Source organism: Saimiri boliviensis, chromosome 20, assembly GCF_048565385.1.
Source record: "Saimiri boliviensis isolate mSaiBol1 chromosome 20, mSaiBol1.pri, whole genome shotgun sequence".
Taxonomy (NCBI): Eukaryota; Metazoa; Chordata; class Mammalia; order Primates; family Cebidae; genus Saimiri; species Saimiri boliviensis.
This window is the reverse complement of record NC_133468.1, coordinates 9,950,776-9,976,816: the sequence shown is the minus strand read 5'-3', so window position 1 is coordinate 9,976,816 and position 26,041 is coordinate 9,950,776. Positions and strand designations below refer to the sequence as shown.

The following is a 26,041-nucleotide window of genomic DNA, read 5'->3' as shown; positions in this document are numbered from 1 at the left end:
GGGTGGGGACCATGACCCAAGCTTGGTCAGCAAGCGCATCTGTGCTGGGGACTCCTGATTTCCCATCTCACCCACTATCCATTCTCTGCCCAACTCTAGCCTGCTCCAAGCCCAGCCCCCACCAGGCTCTGGTAATGCTGTTTCCTTTCCTTACCTATCAAGCCGATGGGAGGCAAGAGGGTCTCCCTGTGGCTAGCTGCAGGTGCTCAACACCCCGTGAGTGCCCTTGTCTCACGTCTTAGACCTTTCATTCATTTATTTTCATAATCCCCACCACACATACTTTCTATTCCCAACTGAGATGGCCTGGTTCAGACCACACCCTTCATCCCAAATTCTGGATGCACTTGGGCAAGTCACTTATACTTCATTTTTCCCCCAGTTGAGAAAATAGGAATTAGACTGTTGCCGTTTCAAGGCTGTTCTGAGAGAAATCAGATCACGGATAAACAGTGGTTTGCCTTGTGCTATAGCCTCATGTTGAACTTACAATACAGGTGGGTCCCCTGGGCCCATCTTGCTCGTGCTAGCATCTAATGTGATGCCAGGAACACACCAAAGCATTAATAAATATTTGTAGAATGAAAAGCCCTATGGTAGATTTTCTTCCTTTGACCTTTTGATTATTTTTCCTCTTGAAATAACAGAATAAGATACCTAGTACCATGGTGACAATCTCTATAGAAATCCATAGCTTGCTCTCAGCACACCCGCAGATGTCGGTGGGAGGCTGGCATAGATTCGGACCAATAGAGAGAAGGCATGGTTAGCCTTGTCCTGGTTACAAAGAACATGGTTTTTTTTTTTTTTTTCCCTTTCAAATGGACCTTCCTGTCCCCAATTCAGCATCACCTAGCTCTCTCCTAATGTGGGTTAATTTTCCATCAGCTCCTAGAAAGAGTGTATTTCCAGACTCTCTGGGGACAGACAGAGGAGTTTCAAACAGGATAAAGCAAGCTTCGATGGAGAATATTTGGAGCCTGCCATGGCGTCAGGCTGCTCCGACCACATTTCTGCCAGAGTGGGGGAATGTGTTTGCTTGGAACAGGTAATCCTTTCAGATACTCTAATCCGAGGTTTGAAATAGACTTGTGTTCCTACCAGAAATCCCTGTTGTTTTACCTTTTCTTTGTTAGGCTTGCCCTGGTAAAGACCGGGGAGGCATTGGCTTGGGACTGGGGGTCCTCCACTGAAGCCAGACAGGGTGTCTGCCTCTTTAAGAGGGACCTCGAGGAGGGACAGTCAGAAAATTACAGAGATGAAAGCCAGATGGCCACTAAATAGGATGGCAGCAAGTGAGGAGAGGGCGGCCAGCTGGGCTGTCTGCTTTATCACCTTGCAGTGGAGAAGACTTCGGCCTGTGGCTGCAAGTGCAAGATTTGGGGAAAGGGATGGCGCTGAGCCAGGGCCCTCCAAACGGTCCAACTGGCTTCAACTTCTGCACGAACTGGGGCACAGAGTTCTAGACCTGGGAGGCAGAAAAAGTCTGGGCCGTGGAGCCAGAGAGGTCTGGGTTCAAATTCTAGTGGTGTTTCCCTGAACACCGGTCAATCTGTCCGACTTCCATTTCCTCGTCTGTAAAATGGGGTGGTGATCCCATCTCACAGAGTCACTGTGAGGCAAGTACAAAGAATATGATTTAAGCACAGTGTGTGGGGTAATGTGGCTGTTCAGGAAATTTCAGGGCCCCTGTTCTCTGGAGAGCACAGCGATAACTATTTAACTAAGACAGGGAGAAGGGACATTTTTTTTTTTTTTTGAGAGTCTGGGATCCTGGCCATTTAAAAACGAAATCCCCAAATCCCGTTTAAATGCCTTACTAAGAATGCAAGTCTATCACTCAGGGTTAGTATCAGCTACCTGTAACAGAAAACCCAGATAACAGTGGTTTAAAGAAGAAAAAGGTTTACTTTTCTTTCACATAAAAGAGCTCCTGATGTACATAGTCAGGAGTTAGAAGGATGGCGCCCCAGTCATCCCCTCCAAGAGGCCAAGGCTCTTTTCATCTTCACGCTCTGCCACTCTTAGAGAGTAGCTTCCTCTGTCAAGGTCATTGCATAGTCATAAAATGCTGCTGCAGCTCCAGCCATTATGTCCACAGCCCAGGCACCAAGAAGGGATAAGAAGTGCAAGAGGAGGCACCTGTCAGATAGGTCAGCAATTTTAAAAATCTTTACTGGAAGCTTCTCCCAGTGGCTTCCACTTACATCTTATTGGGTACCCTCTATGGCAAGAGGGGCTGGGATATTCATGGGGCAGGTGGATGCTCCCAGTAATCACAGGGGTTCCATTAGTAGGGAGCAATGGCAGAATGTCACCTCTCCCAGAGCTAACATGCAGCTTCTTCAACTTCCCTGGAAAGGTCTGCCTGGGCACATTTCCCCAGGAACAATAAGGTATCTCAGGCTTTCTGCCTTCTCCAGCATCAGTTCTCGCTCAGCAGACCAGCTGTTTCTGGAAAGGGCTACAGGTGAGAGTAAGGTCAGAAGCCTGTGGCATGCAGCTGGTCTCAAAGGCACAGCTGCAGGAAGGTCTTGCCATGCCTCGGACTAGCTGGGTATTCCTGGGTGAGTTACTTAACTGCATCCCTCAGGATTCATGGATAGCCTTAAGGATCAGTGACTTGAACATTCAGCAAAACATCCTGCAGGGGCCAGAGTTCAATAGATTGTCAGCCGAGGTTAGTCCCCATCTTTTCAACCTCCCATTGCCCACCTACCACCTCGATGTTAGTAAAGCAACGGTGGTTTTCACCCAACTTCAGGTGATACGTAGATTTTATGAATCAGGAAGGTTCAGAATCCGAAGATCAGATGGACTACATGTGGGTACCGGGTTTGTGAACCTACCTGGAACACTCTAAAATGCAAAGGATAACCATTAAAATCTAAAATGTTGTATACTCTCTCATATCTGTCTATGTTACCAGCTGAATTAGTTAGCTATTGCTGTGTAACAAGTGACCCTAAAACGTAGTAGCTTAAAAACCAGCACAGTTTATTATCTCACTGTTTCTCTGGGTTGAGAATCTGGGTGTGGCTTAGCTGGGTCTTGGGCTCAAGGCCCTTTGCAAGGCTGCAGGTAGGATGTCCGTGGGGCTGTGGCCATCTCAAGGCTGAAACGGGGTTGGATCCGCTTCCCAGCTCACTCACATGGTGGCTGGCATGATCCAGCTCCTCATTGGCTGTCGCCTGGAGACTCCTCAGTACCATGCAGCATGGGCCTTTCCATACGCAGCTCACAACGTGGCAGCCTGCTTCATCAGAACAAGCTAGTGAGGACAGAAGAGAGAGAATGTGAGCAAGACGGAAGTCTTCTATAACCAAACCTCGGAAGGGGCATCTGTCACTATTTTATTCTGTTTATCAGAAGCAAGTCACTGGCTCCAGCCCAGACTCAAGGGAGGGGATTCCACATGGGCATGGACACCAGAAGAAGGGATCGCTTGGGGCAGGGAGGGGCCGACTGGCTTTTGGAAGTGCCAACTGAGGTCCTGCTTCATTCACCCACCTCCACTCCCAGGCTCCAGACATGGGGCCTGTTTCCTTCCATGAGCAAGCCCAGCTCCCTGCTACCATGGGGCCTTTGCTCATGTAGTTCTGCGTTCCTGGTAACTCTTCCCTCTCTTCCTTTGTAGATCTACTCGGTTTCAAATTTCATCCCCAATCTCATTTTTTCCAGGAAGACTTTCCTGGACACCGTGCTTCTGAGTCACAGGAAGGAGGGGTGCCTGAAGCCCTACTCAGCCCTGGGTAGCCCCAAAAGTTTGTCTTCAAGCAGAAGCCTGGGCCTTGACTGTTCAGCTCTCATTCCTTGTGTGGTTTACTGTGTTTGGACCTTTAGCTGTGGTTGTAATCCTCAACCAGAGAGACTTTGGATCTAGTTCACGGATTCTTGGCGTGTCATGCTGAACTGCCCCAGCAGTCGGAATGGAGGAAAGAGATGGACCTGATTTCAGGCAAGGCCCCAGCTCTGAACACGTGTTTGTTTGGTCCACGTTGTTGTTATCATCTGAGTTCAGTCCTTTGCCTGCAGAAGGTATAATTTTCAGTCCATAAACTCAGGTGTGGGATAGATATAAATATCTCTATCATAACTGAGTTCAGTTCCGATTTTGAGCCTCCATTCAGCCCAGGTAGATAACAAATCAGTCTCAGCTGATCTGCCCCTTCTTTTCCCAGAGATTGTTCTGCATGGTGTACAAAGGTGATAGAAGGATGGCCACCTGCTCTTTCATGCCACCTGTCCCTGGCATTTATCATTCTGGGTCATGGGTCAATGCAGGTCACCATGGAGCTGTCCCTTGTTTCTGTTCGCAGCCTGTCTCCGGTCAAGTGACTCTGTGCTTCTGGGGTCCACGGGCGTCATTGTTTTACCTCGTGTCTCACAGGATCCATGAGGCACCTAAGCCCCGAGTCTCCTAGACGCACTCTTAGAAGGGCCGCTTCCTTTGACTCTTCCCTCATCCCTAGGCACACCCTCTTCCTTTCTGCTGTTAGGTTCCATGGGCCGTGCCTTTAGGGACTTTGTCTTTACCTTGACACCTGGCAGAGAGAGCAGAGCACAAAGGTCAGTTTCTCAGGGACACTGACAGTCTCAGCACTCCCGCCACAATAGCCTTTCCACATCAGCCTAGGAAACTTCTCTTGGTCCAGAGGCTGGTGGGGAGAGCCTTTGCTCATGACATCTTCCTCCAGCATTTTTTTGGCTAAGCCATGAATTCTTTCCAATCTCCTGAGAAACTCATCTTGAAAGCTTAAAAGCCAAGGAAGACTGATTTTCTTCTCCTTTCTGCTGTCACAGGAACAGCCTCAACTGATTTAAAGCGGGGAAGGCTAAGGAGGAAAATAAAAAGCCAGAGGAAACCGTAGACCTTCTCAACACTATGTGCCCCTCACATCCATCCAATACATATTTACTAGCGCTTGCCATGGGTCAGTTGCTGTTCTGGGTGCCAAGAACAAAAACATTAAAAGACTCAGCACCAAGGCTGAATGCAGTGGTGCATGCCTGTAATCTTAGCATTTTGGGAGGCCAAGATGGGCAGATCATCTGAAGCCAGGAGTTCAAGACCAGCCTGACCAACACGGTAACACCCTGTCTCTACAAAAAATACAAAAATAAGCCTGGTGTGATGGCACATACCTGTACTCCCAGCTACTTGGGAGGCTGACGCAGGAGAATTGATTGAGCCCGGAAGGCAGAGGTTGCAGTGAGCTGAGATCTCACCACTGCCCTCCAGCCTGGGTGACAGAGTGAGACACTATCTCAAGAAATCAATCAATAAAAAGACTTAGCACTAGTCCTCAGAAATTTCAGCCTAATGAGGAAATGGGGGGTGGGGGATCAGGCTTGTAAACAGATTGACAGGCGCAGTGTGATAAGAGACTACAGAAAATACGGGAGCCCAGAGGAGGCACTCAGTGCAGGCTGACCCTCCAGGAGTCCAGGACTGAGCTTGAAGGATGGACTGGAGTTACAGAATCCAGGAAAGGAGAGTTGAGCAGAGAGAGGAGTCCCTCTGAAAGTGGGGAGGTAGAAAGACAGCCTCTGAGCGGCCACTGGTGTGGGTGTGTCTGTTTGGAAGGAACACAGGTTGTGTCTCCAGGAATGGCTACAGATAAGCTTGGAGAGAAGTGGGCAGGAATCAGGTGACAAGATGTCTTGGATGTCAGGCTGAGGCATTTGGACTTTATCTTCAGGAAATGTAGACTCATGGGAGAATGTTTAAGCATGTGGTGATATGGCAGGCTTTGTGTTTTAGAAAGTTCTTCCTGGGCCAGGGTGGAGGATGGGCTGGAGATAGAGTGTCAGTGAGGAGCCTGGGACAGACATCCCAGCAAGGCAAGGCGCAGCCTGTACTGGGAAGATGGGGGGGGAAAGAAGGAGATACATTCCCAGATTGGGGGGCAGGGCTGGCGGGAGGGTAGGGCTGGCAGGACTGGGTCTCTGAGGGGATGTGGGTATCCAGGGCGACTCCAAGCCCTCTAATGGTGCCATTTGCCAAGTTGACAGGATGGATACCCAAAGAGATAGAGGATGGGGTTCAGATGTAGTGGCTCAAGCCTGCAGTCCCAGCACTTTGGGAGGCTAAGTAGGAAAATTGCTTGAGTCCAGGAGTTTGAGACCAGCCTGGGCAAAATTACTTCTAACCGTCTATATAACTAATTAAAAAAAAAAAATTAGCCAGGCATGGTGGCCCAGCCCTGTGGTCCCAGCTACTCGGGAAGATTGCCTGAGCCTGGGAGATCGAAGTTGCTGTGAGTCCTGATTGCACCATTGCACTCCAGGCTGGGTGCCTGGGTGACAGAGCGAGACTGTGTCTGAAAAAAAAGAATAGGGCTGGGGAGGAGGAGAGGATTGGTTTAGTCTGAAGTCCAGGTAGGAGTCAGGATCCCGTGGATAAGAAACCTCTCTGTGCTGCAGTTCTGAACCTTAGCAGAAGGTTCTGGAGCACAAAAGCCCAGACTGGAAGTACATGCAAGAGGCAGCCGTGGAACTCTAGTACTTTGCAATAGTTGCCACGAATGGTGGTCAATTAGGACGTTTTCAACAGAGGAAAAGAAAATGCAGCTGACAGTGCCCCAAATAAATAAGACATTAAAACTCGCTGAAGAAGAGAGTTCCAGGGCTGGAGTCAGCGGCTCGATACCCCGTCAGGGGACCCACGTTCTTTTTTTCTTTCTGCTCTGCCATCCTTAGCTGTGTGCCTTTGGTCTCCTTGCTAGCAAGATGGGTGCTGTGTTCTATATTTCAATATTTCCATGAAATAGACCAGTGTTCCCTGAAGCGTTATATATTTCTGGGTCCTACCAGTGTATTAACTTTGGCACTTGAGCAGACACTTACCCCAGTGCAGACACAGTGTGGTGTCTCACGGTCTTCTCATAGGACCGTAAAGCATTCGGGAGGCCTCAGGGATATGTGGAAAAAGTCCATTGGGGCCACACACATCTGCATTTGAATCTGGCCTTTCTGTGAATATTCAGGAGGTCGCGTTCCCTTTCTGAAATATCCCTTGCAGTATCTCTGAAAAGGAGAGTCAGGGACCATGAGTGTCCGGGAGATGATTTTGTCAAGTGCCTGGCCTGAGCCAGCAGCAGCTCTCTCCTTGATTTTGTCACCGCCCTTCCACTCCATCTCATCTTACTCCTCATGAGGGTATAGTTTAACGAACAACCTCGAGAGAGCGCTAAGTTCAGTCCCATGAAGAGAACTGCTCATGGGAAATCTCAGGTAGCTGCCGGTGGGGAGAGGCATTTGAGGCGGCGAAGCTAGGGAAAATATGGGCTACTTGGCTCTCCTGCTTTTAAAGCAGTGTTTAAAACCCTGCTCTGTTCCCCAATGAATAGAGTTTGCAATCGGGAAGATTTTTTTCTTTTTGAGATGGAATTTTGCTCTTGTTGCCCAGGCTGGAGGCAATCTCAGCTCACTGCAACCTCCGCCTCTCAGGTTCAAGCGATTCTCCTGCCTTGGCCTCCTGAGTAGCTGGGATTATAGGCAGGCACCACTACACCAGGCTAATTTTTGTATTTTTAGTAGAGACGGGGTTTCTCCATGTTGGTCAGGCTAGTCTCGAACTCCTGACCTCAGGTAATCCACCCACCTTGGCCTTCCAAAGTGCTGGGATTACAGGCGTTAAGCCACCATGCCTGGCCACAACAGAGTGATTTTTTAAAAAGGTGATAGATGACAACCTACGTCATCTTTGGGGCCAGCTTTCAGAAATAGAACCTCCCTTGCCCTCAGATGTCTCTGCGCTGCTCCTAAGCCTGGCAAAGCTGTAAGTGTAGAGCTCATTACAGGAGGAGCAGGAGATACTCTCCTACTCTGCCCTGAGTCAGGCCGCCTGGTGTGCTGATGACTCACCACCGCCTGCCCTGGCCCCCTGCCTACCAGGAGGCCACTACCTCCGGCCATTTTTATTTTCCTTTGTGGGGAAAGATTCTGACCTCTGTGCTCTGTGTCTCCACCCATTCTGCCTGCCCCAGACGGGGCAAAAGTTCTCGGTAAAACCCTCCTTTTTTCAGGGAAACTGCAGGGGTTGGGGGCAGAAGAGGGAATTCAAGCAGGTCCCAGGCATGCAGAAACACAGATAATACAAGGGTAGGAGCCTTTCGGGATTTGCAAGATGTTCAACCAGGCACCATCAATCACTGCCAAAAGTGGCTGTTATGCAAAGAAGCTTAATTGGCCTACAGGTTGGTTGAGTTTTAAACCCACAGATTGTAGCAAGGCAAAGGAAATGAAAACATTTGACAGATTCTGGGTGGGGCTGTGTGACTTACACAAACATAGCAGAGAAACATCTGGGGATAGAATGGGCCTCAGATGACAAAGGGTCTATTATATAGCATATATAATACGCAGACACCTATACAATATATATGTGCTGTGTGTGTGTGTGTGTGTGTGTGTGTGTGTGTGTGTGTGTAAGTTGAGAGGGAGCAGGCAGAAATGCAAACATCAGAAGCTTTTGGATATATATATGGATATATGTATATTCACTACATGTATATGTAAATGTAATGGGACATGTTCAAAATATAACACCATGAAAGGCTCCAGACAAGAAGTTGGAGACCGAGCTGTCACCCTGGGATTGAAGACAATGTGACGGTTTATTCTCCAGAATTACTGGAGATAAGGCACTGGATAAGGCACAGCCAGTGTGGAAGTCACCCACTGAGTTGTATCACGCAGGGAAAATATTCATTCCTCCATTTATTCGTGGAGTCCACAGTGGTTGTTTTGAGTGTCAGTTTACCAATCGAGGCCTGGCTTTGATTTGCTTCCCCAGGAATCTGGGAAATCTTGGGTGATTTATTTAACTTCCTTGGGTCTCATTTTCCTAGTGTAGAAATGGATGTCTATTTCCTGGTCTGGAGAGGATAAAAGAAGGTCATAGATGTGCCTGGCATATAATGGAACGTGGTCCCTAATCATAATACATAATACATAATCATGTATTGCTTTTTTTGATGCATTTTAATTGAGCACATATTTTGTGCCAAGCCTTATGCTAAACACAAAGAATCTAGACCTATTCAATTCATCCATGTAATAGAGATTTGCTGAGCACCTACTGCGTGCTTGATAAACACTGTGCTAGGATCCCAGGCTGGTAAGGGAGACAGTTATTCAGTAGCCAGGCAGTTTCTCCCTCGCTGACTGCCAAAGCTTCAAAGGGTTCCAGTCCAACAGGGTCATCACAGCTATTATCAGCCCCTTCTACAGATGAGAAAACTGAGGCTCAGAAAGGTGGAGAGACTTCCCCAAGTCCCCACAGCTAGTGAGGGGCTGAGCCTCAACTGTAGCCCAGATCAGCCAAATTCCAAGGACCGTGTCCTTTCTCAACAATGCATATCCGCTAGAGTACATTTTTCAAGCTTTGAGATAAAGACAGCGGGCAAGAAAGGGGTAAGAAAATGCACAAATACAAGAGACATTCCTTTTCCTGGGTCTGTGATGGGGGAAGAATCTACCTCTGGGAATACTGAGGAGGGGTTTTGAGTAGGCAGCGAGGGATGCTGTGGATGTATGCATGTGTGTGTGTCTGTGAGTGTGTGTGTGCGCGCCCATTTCTGTGAGTGTGTAAATGTGCGTGTGTATCTACATCTGTCTATTTGCATGACTACACATGGAAGAGAGGTAGGCAAGTGTGTTTGCCTGTGTGTGTGTGTGTGTGTGTATACGTGTGTGTGTATTTGTGAGTCTGCACATGTGTCTTTGGGGATGTGTGGGTGTATGTGTGTGTCTCTATACCTGTGTGCCTATTGATATGTCTTTCAGTGTGTCTCTCTGTCTGCATGTCTGTCTGTGCCTGTGCGTGTGTGTTGGCATGTCTGTGAGCGTCTGTGTGTGTGCCTCTGTGGGTGTGCGGCGTGACTTGTCCCCTTTTCCGTCCTCAGTTGTTTCTGTGGAGCTGATCTAGCTTGTCCTTCAGAACCAGGGGACCTGACAACATCAGTGGCTTCAGCTTTACCTCTCAGCCTGCCATCCTGTCAGAGGAAAGGATGCGTGCCTGGCACAGTCTGCTCCTTATGATGTCATGCTGGCTGTGACTTGCGCATTCCGCTCTCCTAGGTATTTGTCTTTTGACTGTTTGACGAATACCTGCCAAAAATGAAGGGAATACGAGTTTGGGGTTTCTAAAAGAATCACAGCTGGCGGATGCATTAGCTGCCCATTTTCTTTGCCGTGTACTTGGGAACCATGGTAAAGAGACAGCTTTGGCTTTGCAATGGTGAGAGCTCGGTTCCAGTCTCCAGTCTGCCCCTTCAAAAGCTGTGTGACCTTGGAGAGGACGCTTTAGCTCTTTGAGCCAAGATTCCTTACCTTATAAGAAGGTTCTTTGGAGGGTTGAACATACCAATAGATGAAAACGTTTTCAGAAATTCACAAAGTCCTTAAATCATAAGATGTCAGGGCAAGGGGGCCCCGTGGGAGGACCCTGGGCTCAGATGTCAAGCAGATGTGGGCTTGGGCCCTGGCTTCTTCCTTTCCTCAACAAATGACACTGAGTAAGTTTTTTAAATCTCTCTGAGCCTCAGATTGTTCCTGCATTAAATAGGACAGTATAATGTATAAAGCACTAAGCCAATGTGCTGGCCAATGTGAACGCCCCTAAAACGGGAGCTGTTAACATTTTTAATACTTCAAAGGGGCTGATGGCAATATTAATATCTGCCCACTTTCATACTTTCAGTGAGTGTAGCAAATTAAGCGTCTGCAAGTGCAGGGTATAATGAATGCACAGTGTGACAGAAGTGATTTACTATCTCTCGTTTTTACTATTTCAAGATGCAACCTCAGCAGAGTGTTCTTGGCATCACCACATTCTTGGCAAGCAGCTTGCGTTTCATCTAGAACTCAGAGGCTGTTCTAGTTGCAGAGAGGAGCTGAGAACAAGGTGGCCTCCAGCCCAGAGATGTCCAGGCCAGCTGGCTGGGTGGCAGACTTCCCTAGTACCTGTCCCCAGCCTCTCCAGCTGGATCCTTTCTACGTCATGTCCTCACCTTCAGCAAGACCTCAAATCCCCCTTGTTTGTGAAGATGCTATTCCCTCTGCCTGGAATATCCTTGGCTGCCACTCGAACCTTCCGCCAATCTGGGCTTGGCTCCAGGTCCCTGTACCCAGGCTAAGTCAGATGTCCCTGCTCTATGTCCTCAGTGCACCCTGGATTCACCCCACCATACATGACGTCCAGGGCATTTGAACCGTCTGCTTCTGTGCCTGGTTCCCTCCCAGAGGGTGCTCTCCAGGAGGCCAGGGACAGGGAACTCAGGAGTCCTCGGTGGATGTTCACACAGCAAGCACATGAAGATCATTCATTTTCTGCCTCCACCCCCTCAGATGGCAATACCTTCATGTATAAATATATTCAGTTTGTCTGAACTCATTCCGACAACCACTTAGCTTAACAGCAGAGATTTCAGAGAGCTGTGCCTCCTCTGTGGCTGCTGATGTTTGTTTTGAAGCAGATGGGTCTGTCTCACTGCATCTGCTTGTTTCAACAACGGCACCAGGCAGGTCAGAGCACAAAAGACTCCCAAGTCCTTGAGTAGCTTCAGCCTGTGTGTCAGGGATAGCACGTGGGTTTACCGTGATGGCAGTGAGCATCCATGTGGCTTGACAGTCTCAGTTTTGAAGAGTGGTTGGCAACTCAGGCTCTGGGATTGTACCGCCTGAGTTGCAAGCCTCAGTCCTACCACCTGCTAGCCGTATGATGTGGGTGATGCACTGAACCTCTTTGTGCCTCAGTCTACTTGTCTATAAAGTGGGGATATGTAATAGCACCTACTTGCCCTGTTGGGTTTTTGTTGGAATTAAATGAGATCAGTTCCTGGTGTAGAAAGAATATTTGATGAAGTTTAGCTAGTGTTACTATTGTGTTGTTTTTGTACCCAATGGCAGTATCAGACCAGGACCTCCACTCTGACTGTAACAGAGATGGAGTGTCTGGCTAGACACCCTGTCTCCATCCTGCCAGAGCTGGTTTCCCAGGGCCAGAGGTTGGAATTACTCCGCAATTTCAGATGAATCTTTTTATGATCATGTAAGCATCCTCCAGGAGAGGTAGATGGTCCCTCTGTGTCTGAGAAGGGTTCTTGCCTTTCTCTCACTTAACAGCAACCTGGCACACCCAGTTGGCAGTCTACGTGGCACTTTGCTTACCTCATGGTATAGCACAGGGGTCCAAAAATTATATCCCTAGGACCAAATCTGGTCCCTTGCCTGTTTTGTTAATAAAGTTTTATCAGAACACAGTTTATTTGTGTGTTGTCTCTGGCTGCTTTAGCAATAAAATGGCAGTGTGGAGTGGCTATGACAGAGGCCACAGAGCTTGAAAAGCCTAAAATATTTTCCATCTGGCTCTTTATAGAAAAAGCTTGCCAACCCTTTGCGTAAAAGTAAAGGATTAAAGGTTTCTCTGGTTGACGGAGACAGAGACCCAAGCACCATTCCCACCTCTTTGCTCTCCCTCAGCCCTAACGCTGGTTGGCCACCATTACTTTGTCTCATTCTATTTCGTGTGACTAATCTCCCATCGCTTCCTCAAACACCACTGCTCAACTCAGCCCTTTCCCAGGTCCCATTGACTAGCATATGCCAGGGCCACCACCGTCTTGTGAGGTGTCTCTGGGTGAATGAGACAAAGACATCCCTCGGGATAGATGAAGCTCTATGTCACACATTGGTGTTCTGGGCAAACCCCCCAACCCTATTAATTATACTCAGTGAATGACAGCCTTTGTACCCGTTGGTCAGTTTTATTGATCACACTGTCTCCTAGCCTTGAGTTTTCCCCTGTCCAGGTGACCATCCACCCTAGAGCTACAGTGATCTTCCTAACAGGTCATGTCCCTCTCTTGCTCAAATTCCTTCATACCCACTGCCCTCAGGAAAAGCCCACACTCTTGTGTGTGACATTCAAGGCCTGTTGTGATCTCGTCTTTGCCAGTCTCATGTCTCACCATCTGCTCAGCCTCTACCACACCTGAGCACCGCTCCACAATGAGGGATCCCTAGACCCATCGCTACATAATGAGGGTATCTCTAGACCGTAGGCTTGCTCATACTATGGGGATTGGCACATGCTTGTTCTTCATGAATTAGCCTGCCCTTCCTCTTCTCCATCTGCCAAATTCCAAGTCATCCTTCAAGCCCCAACACAAGGATCTCCTCCCTGATTCTCCTCGAGGACCTGAGCGCACTCCTTTCAGGGTTCACTTCATTCTCCACAAACCATGGCTCACAGCCCGCAAATGGGTCAGAAAATTGGGGTAATGGATCTTGGCCAGGACCTTTTGAAAGATGAACTAGGTGAGAAAATGCAAGAGCACATCACTCTTGATTGCGTGGTTCTAGCCTAAGATAAAGAACGTAAGCTCTGGAGCCAGCCTGCCCGGGTTCCAGTCTGGTTCTATAGCTATAGGTTGCTGCAAAAGTTTTTGCCATTTTTAAAAGCGATGGTAAAAACCACCATTACTTTTGTACCAACCTAATATTAGCAATGACCTTGGCAAGTGACTTAGTCTCTCTGTGTCTCAGTTTCCTCATCTGTAAAACAATGATGATAACAGTACTTTCTTCATGGCTTCTCATGAAGATTAAGTGAATAATGTATATTACATTTATATATAAACATATAACTTACACATATATGAATGTGCACGTGCATGTGTATATATCTATCTTACAAGAGTAGCTGTCCACATAGGCAGTGCTATAACCATGTTAGCTACTACGTATGCACATGTGTGTGTGCATGTATGTAGAGTAATGTGTGTGTGTGAGAGAGAGAAACAGAGAACGAGGGGAGAGAGAGAGAGACTCTAGTTTATGATAAACATTATCTGAAAGCCTCTAGAATGGCTGGAATATATTCTGATCCATATTAAAGCAATTATTTGAGCATATCAGATATTTTTAAAATTTTGCTTTTCTCTCTCTTCCGCTAGACAGGGAGCTCCTGGAAGGCAGCAAGTGTAGTTTATTTTTCTCTGCATTCCAAGCTTCCAGCAGTATGCTTCGTAGATGTTTCTGGAATAAATGAGAAAAATGAGTCCTAAATCCTGAAGCTGAAGCACCACGGAGTCTCCTTCTGCAACTGCAGGGGCCAGGCTATTCGGTTCCCTGCCTCCATCCCCTCCCGCTTCTGTGAGACACACTCTGAGCTCGTATGGGATGACGCCTTTCTCAGGATATCTGGTCTCCACAGTGAGAATACGTGATCACATCTCACTGCCAGGGAGAGGGAGGAAAGCACGAGGGACCCTCAAGCGAGAAATGGAGGCTCCAAACTGACTGGGAGGAAAATGGAAACTCCAGCTGACCTAAGAGATTTCTATAATGAGAGAAAACCAATTTAAATGCAAATAGCCTACGGTGTCGTTGGGGAAAGGCTCCTTGCTACAGAGAAAGACTGGGAAAACAAACACAGCACTCACCACGGGGCTGGTTCACCGTTGGACAGAAAGGTTGCTTTATCCATTTAGGATTAAAGTCTAAATGAGTAACAGAGTCACATCCATCGCTGGCAGCATTTCCTGGTGCTCCACGGTGGCCACTGAGAAATGGGTGTCCTCAAGGGGTCCTGGCATTGGCCACTGCCATTTCCTGAGCCCCTAACAGAGGGCAGGCGCTGAACAAGGCACAGGGAACAAAAGCTGTGCCAGACACAACTGCCTTGAGGGGCTCACAGCCTAAGGGGACCGTTAGACTACGAAGTCAATTTTGGGCTGCAAAGAGAACGAACAGTTTATTGAACACTTACTATGTGCCAAGCCAAGGACCAAAAACTTTATGGTGATGAGAGTTCATCAAATTCTCACAGCAACTCCGTAAGGAAGAGCCTATTATGTTTCCAATTTTATGGATAGGGAAACTGACATTCCAGGAGAGTAAAAATCTTACCACCGGTTGCTGGGCTTCAGACCCAGGCAGAATGGCTCCGGGACAGTGGCTCATATCTCCCTGTGTGCTGGGAGGAGAGCTGCTGCAGAGAAGACCCTGGGACCCTGGGCTCTCTCTGAACACGGGGTGCTCACCCAGAGAAGTCCTCACAAAGCAGAGCTGCCCCAAATCAGGAAGCCTTGGGACAGGGTCTGCCACTGGTCTTGGCTTAGGGCAGCCAAAAAAAATAATACTGTTCAAGGAATCAGGACGTGTGAGTTGCTCTGCCACTAACAGGGTGTGTGACCTTCGCAGTCACTTTCCCTCTCTGAGCCTCATTTGCCTATGTAAGATGAAGATTCTAAAATTATTTGGGGCTACGAAGTTCTTTTATCTTAGGACTCCAGCTACCCTGGAGAACAGCCATTGCCCGATGGAGGCAGCACCTCCTTCCTGTCCTCCTTTCTGCCCCACCTCCTGCCTTCTACCCCGGCTGGCCCATATCTGTTGCAATGGAGCACTTTAATTTCCTCCTTTGGTTTCATAATTCAAGGACAGCACCATCTGCCACATTAAATCCACGCACTCCGCTTGCCTCCTTCTCAAAACAAGGGCTGGATAAAGGCTTCATCCGGTTTATTTCATGGATGGAGCAAGATCTGGCAAAACCAAATGGGGACAGCTTTGGCCTTGCAAGCTGCATTAATCCCCTAATCTTCTGGTAGGGCCACAGAGCCCGTTCTGTCATCGCCACCGCCCGCCCCAGCCAAAACATGATGCTGCTGCTGCTGATGATGACGTTGACGGAGGCTTTTCTGAGTCAGGCATTTTCTTAAGTGCTGTAGGCTCATTTATTTACTTCCCACTACGTCTCTGTGAAGAAGGGGCTGATCATAATGGCCCCACTTCAGAGACGCAGAGACTGAGGCCTGGGAGGCTTCAGAAATCTGCCAAAAGCCCACACAGCCAGCCAACAGCAGAGACTGAATGTGAACTGGCTGTGGAAATAAACACAGACACACAAAGACAGCCAGCCTGAAAGAAGCTGTATTTTACAGCCAAGCTCTCAACCATTGATCTTTGAAAAGTTGAGCCTGGGCACAATGGCTCATGCCTGTAATCCCAGCACTTCGGGAGGCTGAGGTAGGAGGACTGCTTGTGCACAGCAGTTCAAGACCAGCCCAGGGAACACAGAAAGACTCAGGGACCCTGTCTCTATTCTACATATATATATATATATATATATATATATATATATATATATATATATATAATTAGCTGGGCATGGAAGTACACACGTGTAGTCCCAACTACTCAGGAGACTGAGATAGGAAGATCGCTTGAACCCAGGAGGTTGAGGCTGCAGTGAACTGTGATCACACCACCATACTGCAGCCTAATCAACAGAGTGAGAACCTGTCTCAAAAAACAAAAAAGTAAAGTAAAAGAAAAGGTGAGGTCGTATTTCTTTATTCAGCATTCCTGCAAGACGCGTTTACTGAGCCGCCCACTGTATGCCATGTGCTACTCTCCAGGCATGAAAGCTCCCCACGCGCAAGGCCCATGGTAATCGCTCTCATAGGACACAAGACAGGGACCAAGTCAGCAACTGAACAAGCAGGCAGGATCATTTTAGGCCAGGACAAGGTGTTATGAAGGAAATACAGTTGTGGGGGCATGAGAGAAAGAAATGGGCAATACTCAGGGAAGTCCTCCGGAACAGGAGGGTCTGTGGGCGGTGAGGATGGAGTCCTGCTGCAGGCTTTCCTGACCTCAGCACTGTGGACATTGTGGGCCCCATAACTCTTTGTTGGGTGATCGTCCTGTACATTACAGGATGTTTAGCAGCATCCTTGGCCTTTACCCACAAGACGCCAGCAGCATCTGTTTTTCCAGGGTGACAACCAAACAATGTGTCCAGACATTACCAGTGTTCCCCTGGAGGGCAAAACTACCCCCAGTTGAGAACCCCTGAATCACAAGGGCGGCAAAGCAGGCGACATGGGATGAAGGAATAGTGAGGTGGGCTACAAAGCTGTTCAGTGTTTGCGATGTAGGAAGGAGGCTGGTTTGGTCAGAGGGCAGTGGGCCAGGGAAGGATGGCCACGTGCTCTGCAAAACTCTCCGGAAAGTACTCAGCAACACTTACAGAGTCTCTTCGCTGGCCAGGAGTTGTACTAGCTGTGCCCAAGGACACAGCGCCTGCTCCAAGGTGATAATAGTTGGGGTGGCTGAATAAGACACACAGCTGTCAGCTTGGTGCTATCCATGGGAACGGAATATTCTGGATCAAAAGCAAGCAGAGAGGCTCTCCAAGGGCAGTGACCACGGTGAAAGAGATGCTGAAGAAGGCAAAGCCTGGGACCCTTTCTGAAGAGGAGACAGCGGGCAGCTGTGGCCTTCACCTTCCCAGCACCAGCTCCTCCATTTCCCATAGCAACTGCCCATCCCCATGCCCAGCTGCACATGGTTTTGGTGGAATTTCTAATCATGGTGCCCCACTAGACTGGCCAAGGGGCTGGCATGAGACCCAAGCTTGGCCATCACATACTTTCTTCCTGGGAATTAGAATACTGGGCAGAGAAACCCAAGGGCACTGAAGAGCTAGAGTCAATTTTTCTAATGGATGTGGAACAAAGCATGTTCTTTTGTTCTGGCATTATTTTTCGACTATCTCAGTTCCCTAAGAAGCAGTCATTTCTCTCTCTTCCAAGGCCTATTTTTCAGCTTTTCCTTTCAATACACTTCTATTAATTTACCAGAGTGGGTTTCTAATGTTTGAAACCCCAATTAAAATAGAAACAGTATAATGTGAACAGGGATGAGAGGGTGTAGGTTTCTGACTCACTGTGCTCCTCACTTTAATAAATATTAAATTTGGTTGTTTTTTTTCCAAATTCTGCTCCTCACATTAAATAAGCTGTGTCCCTCTCTCCCCTAGTTACAAGCAGGGTGCTTCACCAAGGCCTGACTGTGTCTTTTTCTCTTCATATCCACAGTGCCTGGCTCAGGGTTGACTTGTTCTTTGCACCCACCATGTTTGTAATTATGCATTTCTTTGTGAGGTAATTTGTTTAAAGTTATCCACTTGCACTATGTTGGAAAATAGAATGCCGTGAAACTATCCCATGAAAAGAGAATGCATTGAGCCTAATTTATTAGGATGGCCAACTGTCCCAATTTGGTTGGGGTGGGATGGAGTAGTCCCTGGCACATGACTTCCAGGGCGAAAATCAGGGAAGTTCAGGGCAAACTGGAACAATGGCCAACCTACCAGCGTCTGGCCTCTCGGAAGTCTTCAAGTACTGATTGTCCTGGACACTCAAGGAATATACGTTGAGATGAACCGGAGCAAACTACAGCCCAGCATGAGGCATATTCTTTCATGCAAAAACATTTCTTCATGCCTGCTCTGTGTCAGGTAACCAGCTTGACAGAAGCAAAGGATTCAAGGAAGGAAATCCCAGCAGCCAGGGCTGCCGTCGGATTGTAGGTGGAAATGATACTGCACAAGGTCTTTGGAGCGTCAGGCTAAGAAGCATGCAGCCCCCAGGGGAGGCAGGTCCCCTCTGATTTAGAAGGGAGGAGACAGGAAGACATAATAATTTAGGAGCGATACATTGGCAATACCTCCCAGGGACTCGGATAAGGAAACCACCATAGGAAGAATCTGCTGGGCCTACTGAAATGGGGGGGCAGAAACTGAAGTTAGCTAGTTATTTGGTTGTTTTTTCCAAATTCTGCGCTGGGCAGAGAGAGGAGTTTAGCAACTTCCTTTTTCATCTCAAGCACAGCCATCTGCTCAGCTCAACGAGCAGAAAATCCACCCCCAGGAAACGTGAATTTATTTGTGGGTATGTGATGGAGCCTACATCTTTACTCATCAGAAAGATTCGGCTACACAGCCCCTACCATGGGGCCATCCTCTTGAGAGGTTGCAACTCTGTTCCTCAGCAGGTGAGAGGTTTCCGTGCGGCTGCTATAGACAATGTTTTTGTCTGGCCACCCCCAACCCAGAGCTAACCCCCAGGCGATGGTATAGCAGGGAGGCCTTTGGGAGGTGATTAGGTCATGATGGTGGAGTCCCGTTGATGGGATTAGTGCCCTTAGAAAGAGACCCCAGAGAGCTGCCTGGCCTTTTCTGCCATGTGAGGGTAAGCCAGAAGGAGCGCTCTGTGAACCAGAAAGCAGACCCTCATGAGACCCCAAACCCACCAGTGCCTCATCTTCAACTTCTAGCCTCCAAAACTGTGAGGAACACATCTCTGTAGTTGATAAGCTACCCAGTCTATGGGATTCTGTCATGGCAGTCTGAATGGACTAAGACAGCAGCCAAACAAACTTTTGGATGGGGCCTCGCAGACTTTCAGGACCTGGAGATCCTCCGAGAAGAACATTTCTCTAATCCAGCTCCCTCATCTCAAAGCAGGAAAAGAGTCTTATTTGCATGATATAATAAGCAAGGGCTGGGCTGCTCTCTCTTTAACTCTTCTCAATAAAGAACTGAATCACATAATAGGGAACCCCTTGCCCCCGGGGAGTAGGGGAAAGTGAAAAGACAAGGAAACAAATACATTGCATCCTGTGGTAAGAGAGGTTTTCTCCTGTGAAAATCCTCTTTCAATCCTTCTCATTACATCAGCAAGGAAATCTCACTTTGGTACTAATAGGTCTTTAACGCCTCTCTCAAACTTTAACACCTCTGTAAATCTCCCTTTCAAACGGGAATCAAACAGGTCTCAAGTCCAGAGTCTTCCATAGGTAACCCTACTCTTCTAGAATTAAATATTCTAGAATTTCATAATATTGTTTTATTTTCGTGGGTTTGTTTTTTTTTTTAAGGCTAGCTTCTATTTGTAGCAGATGGGATTGGCTTTCCATCTACGGTTTTCCTTTTGAAGAAATGTATTTTAAGTTTTAAATGGGAGACAAGTTAAAGACAAACAATGAGGGAAAGACTAGACCACATGGTATGCAGTGATAGCAAATTTTTGGTGGACCTTAAACCGTTGAAGTTTGAAAACAGGAGTGGAGGACAGAGGGATGGGGTGGAGACCCCGTGGCCGCTCACCAGGGCAGGTTCCGTCCATGTTATTATTATTATTATTTTTTTTTTGAGACGGAGTTTCGCTCTTGTTACCCAGGCTGGAGTGCAATGGCGCAATCTCGGCTCACCGCAACCTCCACCTCCTGGGTTCAGGCAATTCTCCTGCCTCAGCCTCCTGAGTAGCTGGGATTACAGGCATGTGCCACAATGCCCAGCTAATTTTTTGTATTTTTAGTAGAGACGGGGTTTCACCATGTTGACCAGGATGGTCTCGATCTCTCGACCTCGTGATCCACCTGACTCGGCCTCCCAAAGTGCTGGGATTACAGGCTTGAGCCACCGCGCCCGGCAACTCTCCGTCCATGTTATTAAGCAAATGTCAAGGCTGAAATTTAAAAGGTGGCTCTTTAAATGAATTAGAGGCAGAGACACTGGAAAGTGCCAGGAAATTCGTCACGTGACCTTGAGAGAGTGCAGATCTGTTATTTGACTTGGCAAAGGACCCTTCTGGTGGATAAGGGTGTCCCGCCTCTGAAAAATGATGTGCAGTGCATTTCTGTATGTTTCCTGTGAATAGCCACTGAGGCAGCGGCAAGGGAAGTCATGGGGGTGGAAGGGCAGCCCCAGCAGCCACCACCTATCAGGACCCTGCTCAGCTCTGCCCATGCTGCCAAAAGCCTCTCGCCTCACCCCTTCAACAGCCCTCTCATGCTAATGCTACTAACCTCTGATGCTTATGGAGTACATGCTACATGCCAACACCTCTTCAAAGCACTCATTCGTTCATTTAGTCCAAACAGCAATCCAAGGAGGCCATCATTATTACTCCCACTTTACAGATCAGAAAACTGAGATGGAAAGTGTAGGTCACAGTAGCGGTGGATTCAAGCCCAGACGTTCTGGCTTCAGAGCCCGCACTCCAGCTTCATCGAGGTGAGTGAGCACAGACCTTATCTCTTTCTTACAGAGGAGGATGCACAGCTCCTGAATTGTAAAGTTAGCAGAAACACCTCCCAAAGGTGGCATTTCCCCCAAAAGCAAGCTATTGCATTAATTCAACAAATGTTTGTTGAGCATCTACTATGTGGGAAAGATCCTTGTTTTTTTTTTTTTTTTGGTCATGTGCAGTTGGGGGCTGTAGGTCCATCCCTGTCATCCTCTAAGCAGAGTAACCCTGTAGACTTCTTGCTAGGGTTCTGGGGTCTCTGGATGAATATGATGCAGACCCAGCCATCAGCCTGGCTGGGTGGCAAAATCAGAAAGCTTGGACAGGGGCTGTGGAACCTTGATTCTTGTCCCAGTTTTGTCATTTCCTGCCTCAGCCTCTTTGCAGCTCCCAGCCTCAATTTCCTAACCCCCCAAAATGGAGATCTTAATGACAATGGTCTGGCTTCACTCACAGGGTCATTATGAAAATCAAATGAGATTGCACAGGGAAAAGTCTCTTCAAACTGGAGCTCCATGTAATGGTCATCATCTGTTGATGTCGCTCTCTAGTGAGTTGTTTATTTTTTAAATAGAAATTACTGTTTGTTTCTAATTACAAAAGTTTGGGAGTTACAGACTAGCACACAGAGTTTAAAAATGGTTTATTACCCCATTACTTCTTGATCATCTCTGCTAACCTGCTGGTATATTTCCTTCTGGATACATAAAGTCAAAGACAGTTGACCCCTGAACAATACGGAAGCTGGGGTGTTGACCCCCCTCACAGTTGAAAATCTGCATACAACTCTTGACTCCCCAAAAACTTAACTACAAATAGCCTATTATTGACTGTAAGCCTTACTGAGAACATAACAGTCAATTAACATATTTTGTATGTTCTATATATTGTATACTGTATTCTTACAATAAAGGAAGCTAGAGAAAAGAAAATGTTATTGAGAAACTTTTAAGGAAGAGAAAGTATATTTACTGTTCATTTCGCAGAAGTAGCTCAGCATAAAGGTCTTCACCCTTGTCGTCTTCATCTTGAGTAGGCTGAGGAGGAGGAAGTGGACGGGTTGGTCCTGCTATCTCAGCGGTGGCAGAGGTGGAAGAAAAGTCACATGTAAGTGGACCTGTACAGTTCAAACCTGTGTTGCCTGAGGGTCAACTGTGTAATGATTACCTACTTAGAATCCAGTAGCTTTCCATGGCACTTGAAACGAAATCCAAACTTCTTATCAACACCTCACCTTGGCTTTCAGTCTCTGTGTGATCTGGCCCTGCTTGCCTCTCCTGCCTCTTTTCTCTCTCCTCACATATTATTTCTCTTTCTTTTTCCCCTCCTAATACTCTAATGGCATTGCCCCTCAAGGCCTTTGCTCCTTTCCCTGAAATGCTCTTCACCAGATCTTCATGACTGGATTTTTTTTCAGCGTGCAAGTCGCGGCTGAAATGTCAACTCCTTGGATAATCCCTCCATCTTCACATGCATGAAACTAGTCCATCTTATATGACTTTCTTCATGGTATTGTGTGCCACGCTCAGAAATTATCCTGTGTATTCTTAAGTCTATATGTTTATTGCCTGTCTTCCCCCAAACAAATTTCTACCCTGAACTTGTTCCTCTCTATATCCCCAGAACCCAGAATGGTGCTTGGCATATGGCCCATCTTCATTCAATAGTTAATAAGTGAATGAATTGGATTAATGTACTTATGAGCTGGTATCATACTGATTTTCCCTTTACTGTGATGTGACCACCTTGACTTTTAATGAAAGTGTAGCATTCCTTTGTATAGGTGGATCATAATTTTATTTTATTTTATTTTAGGCTGAGTCTCACTCTATCGCCCAGGCTGAAGTGCAATGGTGTGATCTCTGTTTGCTGCAACCTCCACCTCCCGGGTTCAAGTGATTCTTGTGCCTCAGTCTCCCGAGTAGCTGGGATTACAGATGCATCACACCCAGCTAATTTTTTTATATTTTTAGTAGAGATGGGGTTTCACCACATTGGCCAAGCTAGTCTTGAACTCCTGATCTCAAGTGATCTACCCACCTGAGCCTTCCAAAATATTGGGATTACAGGGGTGAGTCGCCGTGCCTAGCCGGGGTCATAATTTTTAACTAAGCCCCCGTTACTGACGAGGTGGAATATTTCTGATTCTTGTGTTTGCAAGTTAATACTACATTCTACAGTGACCATCTTTGTCCATACACACATTCTCATCTCTCTATGACCCTTTCCCTAGGATTAATTCTAGCAGTAAAATTGTGGGATCAAAGAGTTACATTGCTTTAATCCTCTTCATATATATTACCGTGGTCTACAGAAAGGTTGTGCCGTCTCTGAGTTTGCTTTAATGACCCTTAGCTTGTGGGCTTCTTAGCAAAATGCTCTGAAGACCACAGAAATGTCATTGCCTCCTCTTACCCAGGAGAGTAAAGGTTGAGGCCATCTGACAGGACAGATCATGCCCACTTACTCTGCAGAAACTTCCTCCCTTTCCAATAACGGAAACAACTGTTAGCTCCACTGCTCCGGCCCAATGTGTGATACAGAGGAATCCCCTAAGGAGTGATGTTTCTGAGGCTAGAAGTCACTCCAGCCAGGCTGAGGAGCTTATCATTCTAGAAACTAATACCAGCCAGCCAGACTGTGCCAGCTCAACCTCCCTCCTTCTGCTCTCCAAAGCACACCGTGGCTTGGTCAGCTGACCTCTGCTGAGTTCAACCCGTTCTTGGCCAAGCTGTCTGGGCTTCTGCTCAACCCGCCTTTGCTCTGTGATCTACTTCATGTCATTTTTCAAGTTCTAGCTTTACTCCCCACCTTCAATTTCACTTTCTAGAAAGCCCCTTTCATGGTACAGCTCTCGGGGATCCTCTCCCAGCCCAGAACTGCCGTAACCCTGGTGACCAGCCTCTCTCTCAGCATTGGACCATCTTGCCACTTTGTGTAGTTTATGTATCTTCGTGCATGAGTGACTCTAAATGTTCAAATGAGTGGTTTTCTCCCTCTGGGAGCTCACGCATAGTGTGACAGTCACAACTTTTTAGAGAATCAGGGCTGGGATTGATCCTCGACTCTGCCACCCACTAGTTCTGTGCATTTGGGCAGCACGGTCACCTCTTCTGAGCCTCAGTTTCTCCATCTATAAAATGAGGGTTATGATAGCATGAATTTGAAAAGATTGCTCTGAGAATTCAATGCATGTGAAGTACTTAGCATAGTGCCTGGCACAGAATGCTTATTAAAAACAACAGCAACAAAATGGTGGTATTTATCCTAATTTTGTTTTTCTAGGCCTCTCAAAGGACGAGCCAGTGATGTGTACAATGGTAAAAGAAATATTTGTGGAATGAAATGAGTGGATGTTGTGTAAACATTCATTGTGCATGTATGTATTTAGCTCTATTAACCAGAACCCTGGGGGACTAGAACCAGTTACCCCAGTGTCTAGAGAGGAAGAAAGAAATCTCTCTCCTTAGCTGAAACTTTACTAAGAGCTCAGTCCAGAGCTTGCTTGAAAGTAAAGATAAGTCATCCAATTTAATCCCCACACCAACCCCACAGAGAGATCTTTTTATATCTCTATGCTAAGAAGACCTACCACTGACTGTGTTCCAGATCTGTGCAAGATGCTTTTGAAAAATGTAATTCCCTTTAAGGGCTCACACTATCTCATTGAGACAAGAATTATTACTGAAGAGAAAACAAGGTCAAAAAGTTTAAGTGAACTGCTCGAGGGCAAATGGGTAGTAAGAGAAGAAAAAGGATGAGTCAGGATTGAACAGGGGTTTGCTCTGTTCAAATATGTAAAATTAAATTAATAAGCCTGCCCCTTCGTCAACTGCTTCCCTGACATTCTCACATACGTTCAGTTGGCGCTTAACAGGAACTGAATTGAAACCTCCTGGTGATCTGCTAGAGACTTGGATCTTCTAATAGATGTTTCAAAGGGATCAGTTTCTATTTCTGGTGCCCATGGAAATCTTGAGGGAGATTTCTCCCTACCCCTGCTCTGGCGTCACGATGTTCTTGTTTTTCTCTGGGCCCTGTGACTCAGCACACGGCTCCAGATGGCTTCTTGCATTTCCAGCCTTGTTGGCTGGGGTGCCCAGGCCCTGGTACAGTAAACAAACCCAAACTAAGTTGCAACAAAGCATCAATGCCTCCCCACCCCTGCCCTCTGTTATGAAGACTTTGTAGTCCACTACTCATGATGGCCAGTCCCTCCATGGCTGGCCTCCCTGAAAAAGTCCCCCTCCCTCCTAGCCCTGAGATTCCCCAACTTAGCCCCAGCACATCTGATTCCTGAACATGAGATCCGGGAGCAATCATTCTCCCAGCAACCAGTAAAAGGATGAAGGCACAGTTCTTCCACCCTTTGATCCATTACTGACTTTAGGCAATTTACTTTCTGAGCCTCGGTAATCACATGGAGATGCTAATATTGTCTGCTCCTGAGGGTTGTAGAGTTAGAGTTGCCAGACAAAACACAGAAAATCCAGTTGCATTTGAATGTCAGATAAATGATCTTTTTTTTTTTTTTTCAGTGCAAGCGTGTCCCAAATATTGCTCAAATTTAACTGTGTGTCTCGTGACTTTATTTGTTAAATCTGGCAAGCTTATGTGGAGTGTGGAGTCAGATGACAAATGCAAAAATGCTTTGTCACCTAAGGAGAGCTGTACACTTCACGATATCTTTTCCATGAGATGTATGCATGTGTACCCATGGCAACCAGCTTTGTCTGGAGCATAGAAGAGGTACTTTCAGGCAGGTGGTGGAGAATGTGTACCACCTGAGCCCGTGAATTGAGACTCCTGGGTCTTGTTTGTCAATGGACTGATCTTTGGACATTTCACTTCTGAGCCTTCAATGCTTCCATCTTTAATTCTCTCAAATGCTTGAATAAATAATATAGGAGCAACAGATGCCCAAAACGTTGCCTATTACTGATTGGCGCTCATGTGCCATAGACCAAATCTCCTTTTGATTTTGTGGTTAAAGAAGAAACTGGTAGAATAATTTATAAGTATAAATCCTTATTTATTACATCCTTTATTATGTAATAAAGGATGTATATGCGCAACATTTAACTCTACTATGTTTTAAGAGCCCTGCTTAACATAGAAACACAAAGGAACCAGCATACTATAAATAGACT

The 26,041-nt window shown here is 47.0% G+C and overlaps 1 long non-coding RNA gene across 1 annotated transcript; it reads right to left on the bottom strand.

Annotated features, from left to right (window-relative positions):
- Window positions 1–1,970: 1,970 nt before the first annotated feature.
- Window positions 1,971–22,090, bottom strand: LOC104652669 (uncharacterized). The gene is made up of 6 exons (XR_745967.3): window positions 21,864–22,090; window positions 14,454–14,744; window positions 9,986–14,046; window positions 6,850–7,029; window positions 3,511–4,544; window positions 1,971–3,271 (listed from the first exon to the last, which is right to left on the bottom strand). It is a non-coding gene; the product is annotated as an uncharacterized LOC104652669 (long non-coding RNA).
- Window positions 22,091–26,041: the final 3,951 nt, after the last annotated feature.